The 4,526-nt window shown below is 42.1% G+C and overlaps 1 long non-coding RNA gene across 1 annotated transcript; it reads right to left on the bottom strand.

Annotated features, from left to right (window-relative positions):
* Positions 1 to 319: 319 nt before the first annotated feature.
* Positions 320 to 4,486, bottom strand: LOC106887752. Its single transcript, XR_001411957.1, has 3 exons — positions 3,437 to 4,486; positions 1,426 to 3,336; positions 320 to 435 (listed from the first exon to the last, which is right to left on the bottom strand). It is a non-coding gene; the product is annotated as an uncharacterized LOC106887752 (long non-coding RNA).
* Between the last annotated feature and the right edge of the window lie 40 nt (positions 4,487 to 4,526).

Here is a 4,526-nt window from a genome sequence, read left to right as displayed (position 1 = left end):
CAGACGGGACCCCAGGAGGCAGGTTTCCAAAGGGCTACCCAGCAGCTGGGCTGGTGCAGGACTGGGCAGGGAACTGCATTACACTCAACTTTCATCCCTTGTACAACTACCTTACAGTAGAGCATCCTGCTCCAGTGGGAGGTGTCCCTGCCCAGGGCAGGGGGGTTGGAACTCAATGATCTTTCAGGTCCCTTCCAACTCTAACCATTCTATGATATCTTCTAGGGTGCAATCAAATGTTACCTTCCCATTTTCTGCCTCACGTTCGTTTCTCTGGCCTTCCCTGGCTCTTATGTCACTGTCCCCTGATGGCACTGTCAATGAGCTCAGGGGCTGAAGCTTCTGACCAAGGTGATAGCCAAAGGGATTCAGGAACTGGATTTGCAGGGCTGGGTCCTCACTCCCAAAGCCACCTGACTGCGCCCATTGTGATATCTAGATAAAACACACAAGCCTGTAAAAAAAGGACTTATCTACTATGAATTGCTATTTAAAGTCTTATTTGTTAGCTATAACAGAAAATATCTTCCTCAAAATCCTCACATCTTAATACTGGTCTTGCAATGAGATACATGCAGGTAGAGCCTATGATGTCAAAACTCTCCAATTTTCAGTGGGAGTCCTTCTAGCCTCATGTCTCTGTGAATATTTGCTTTTTAAAGCAGGGCAGGACAAATCAGGTCCAGATGGACCAAACAATATCCCAATATGGTATTTATCACTAACAGAATGACGGTTTCTCCAAGCAGATCTTTTCTCTTTTTAAACCTTAAGCGTCAACTTTCATTACTAGGTCCCACTGCAAGTCTGCATCAAGGCTTCCCTCCTTGCTCTCCTTCTCCACACATCTGTGATGGCTTCCAGATTTCCTTCCCCTTTCACATGCCCACAACCTCCCATGAGTTAACTGAATCCCAAATTCTATTCATCCTTAAGCCATAGGCACCCTGTGGACCAGCCTCACTCCTCTTCTTCCCTAGAGTGGCACTTGTTTTACTCCGCCTGTCCTCAGGCATGGAGGGCTGGATGCTCTCTGCTCATCCTCCCTGGATCCCTCCCGTTAACCCGCAACTGTTTGATCAGGAGCCTCCCCCAGGCTGGGCACTGGGCAGACAGGAAGGATGAGTGGTACCTGGATGTGCCCCGTGCAGCAGCATCAGCCTCTCTCACAGCTGTCGCACGGCTCTGCACCACACCAATGCAAACCCTCCAAAGGTTTATTTTGGCATTACTGCTCTCCAGTTTTCTCTTTATATCACATACTTGCTACAGAAAGTGTTATTTCCCTCCCAACCTCACACACATCCCTCTCCTCAATGAAAGTATGAGGCTGCCTCATCTTTGTATGATTTACTGCCTGGGGAAGCTCTTTTGTCACTACTTAGCTCTCCCCAGGCGTGCAGGATTTTTTGAGTTTCTTATTACCTGGCATTTAATTAGTGGGCTGTTTCCTCCCTCAGTAACGAAGACACTAGCTCGCAGCAGACCTCACTTCTGTCTCTGTTGGAAAACACAGGGTGTTTACTCCTTATTCTGCACTTTCATGTTTTGTCACTACAGTTTTTGCATCAATATTAGACAGGAGAGTTCACACCCCCCTCCTGCTCAAAATACATAAAACCCCACACAACATCCAATTCTTCTTTTTTGGAATTCAAATAAACTGCATTTGCTTCTATATTTTTTTGTTTTGACCCAAATTTCACCAGCTCCAGCAATCTTAAAATCTCAAAACCCTTTAGCCACTTCTGTGTCCAAGAATTTGAAAACCAAACCTGGTGATGGCCTATTATTTTGCTTTGAGAGAGATGAAAGCAAGGGATCAAGGTGCAATATCTATCACCTTAAAAGAACAAGAAAAGAGTTTAATAATACACAACAATGCAACTTTTCTGTTATTTTATTTATATTAGTGAAGAAAAATTTAAATTTCTTTTTTTGTGTGTTACAATTGCTTTCTCTGGTGGGTGGACAGTTCCTACTGCTTATTTAAAGGCTAAATAATAATTCCTGATTGCATGATTCACTTCTACACTTTAAAGTTCTCATATGGTATTGCTTTCTTCCTCTGGGTATATAAAATGGTCCATTAAGTCCATGATTTTTTTTTTTCAGAATCGACTGTTATTCTATCTACTGTTTTAAGATACATTCAAATAAAAAGATACTTAAATTTACTTGCAATAAGTGCACACATACAACAGCAAAGAGAGCTGATGACATTTTACTAAAACATTTTAAGTTCATAGAATAAATAGAAGTCTTCAAACACATGCAGTAACTGACCCATGTGTTTTGTTTTGTTTTTTCCTTTCTCAAAAAATATCCTTAGTGTCCATAGCACTACTGCAATAACTACTTCATTCAGAAAAAAACCCAAACCCCACCCACCTATCTCTCATCACAAAGACTAAAAGACAGTTTCATTTATACAAGGAATTATCAGTGCTAATGATTTAGTAACAGTCTGGTACAAACGGCAATTCACGGCAATTATGTGTAGTGTGATTACGGTAACAAACGAGGAGCTTGATTTAGATGCCACAAGAAGTGCAAGGAAAAAAAAAAAAGCACATGTTAAACCCTCCCCTCTTTGCTCCTCTCCATCCCCTCCTGCCAAAAAAAATACAGGCCTCAGCTCAGCTCTGGAAGTAAGCTCCCTTCAAGTCCGTTCCAATTCCAGGATATTTCAATTCTTTCTACAGGCACCCAGCAGAAGTTTGGGAGAAACAGAGAAGAAAATTGCAATATAAATTTGGATTTCCTGGCTGTAACTAAAGGTTGTGTGAGGACTTTTTGTTTGTTTTCTGAAAAAGTGGGGGTTACATGTTGGGTACTAAGAGGTGTTTTTTCAGTTTAAAAACACTGTCGGATAAAGCGTTTCCCTTATTTTTACCCCTGCCAAGGTTCAACTTTGGATGAAAAAGGTTTCTCTGAAAAAAGAAAACAGAAAATAGGGAGGGAATATTCTCACCCTGCTCACAAGGCCATGGTTCTCCACATGCACGACACCTGGAGATCAGCATGAGGATTGCAAGTTGCTCTTTCCAGCTTGTACCGTTCCGTTACTAAATGCTTTTTTGTGGTTCTCTGCTTTCAAGGTTTCAAGGACGCACCTTTTCTAATACTGCTTTTGCTACGTGTTCTTTTATAACATTCTTATCTGTCAGTCTGTTCTGCAACTGTGATTTCTCAGAAGTCACTGCCGCCTTTACCTCACGAGCTGTAAAAGCTGTTTTCTTCGGGGGCACTGACAAAGCGTGTTTTGGTGGCAGCAACACGTAGTAAAGCATTTTCCCTTTCACAATCCAGTGCAGCATTGAAAAACAAAACAAACTGAAAAAAAAAACAAACAATGTCTACATTGCCATCATTTATAGTGCAGGAACACCTTTTACTCTTGTCCAAGCAATTAAAAAAAAAAAGGCAGCATTACCACAAAGTAATGCACGAAGTTGCCCGAGGACCGATGGTTTCCCTCGAGACAGAGCAGCTGTATTCCAGAGCCTTCTCATCGCCAGGCTGAAATTCAGTCAACCCATGCCAAGGCCTCTGTCAGCCCCTTGATTGTGTTTTCACTCCCTTCACAACCGCACGGCTGACTATTTCTGAACATACAGAAGCAGGGCAGTTTTGCAGACTCGATTGTGGCTGAGTCATCTACAGCCAAATCCAAGAAAACCCATGCAAGTCTTGTATTTTTACACATGGACTCAGACAGAAAAAGCAAAAGCAACTTTGCTCACACAAAGCCGATTTTGTGGTATATTCTGCTAAAATCCATTTGGTCAGTTTGTCCCTCACAAAGGGAGAGGAGTGAATACCGGTAAGATTTTGATTAAACCTTGAGGACTATTTCATGAAAGCAAAATTTAGAAATCCGAATTGCTCCCAAATTGAGACATTCAGGAAACTCATCTTGTCCCTTCTTCTTTTATTATTAAATCCTTTTAAATAGGAGAAATTTGAGCAGTGCTATTTTCGCACAGCACTGTTTATACACCTCCTAACTACAGCACAAGCAAGATACCACATTCCATGGCACATCAGTTAAACCTCTCACTACATTTCAGAGAAGGGCCACACAGTGGAGTAGATACCTACAATTTGAAATGAGAGGCAGGCGTGAGGCACTCCAGCATTTGATCTTCATTTTATGGCAGTGTACATGGATCACCCAAATAAACATCACCCACCAACCAGAAAAGTTACCAGAAAGCTAAATGGAAGAGGGCTGGGAGGGAAGAAGGGGCACAGAAATAAACGCTTTCTTAGAGTTATAAAAGTCCTTACCTAAAGAAGTGCCTGATCAGATTGCAGTGAAGTTACCATTACACCAATACCACAAATCCTTCCAGAGCTGAAAACTGCTCAGATCTAAGAGAAGTGAATCAGATCCCGGAGTAGCACGCTTGTGATGGAGGCAGGCAAAAGAAAATCAGCAGTCCTGACAGTTTTCTGTTAAACCAAAGCAATTCTGTTGTGACACATGCGGTCGGCAATCTTACAAGAAACCCCAGACTGCT

The sequence above is a fragment of the Calidris pugnax genome, unplaced genomic scaffold, assembly GCF_001431845.1.
Source record: "Calidris pugnax isolate Ruff unplaced genomic scaffold, ASM143184v1 scaffold23, whole genome shotgun sequence".
NCBI lineage: Eukaryota > Metazoa > Chordata > Aves > Charadriiformes > Scolopacidae > Calidris > Calidris pugnax.
This window is presented reverse-complemented; position numbering and strand designations above follow the sequence as displayed.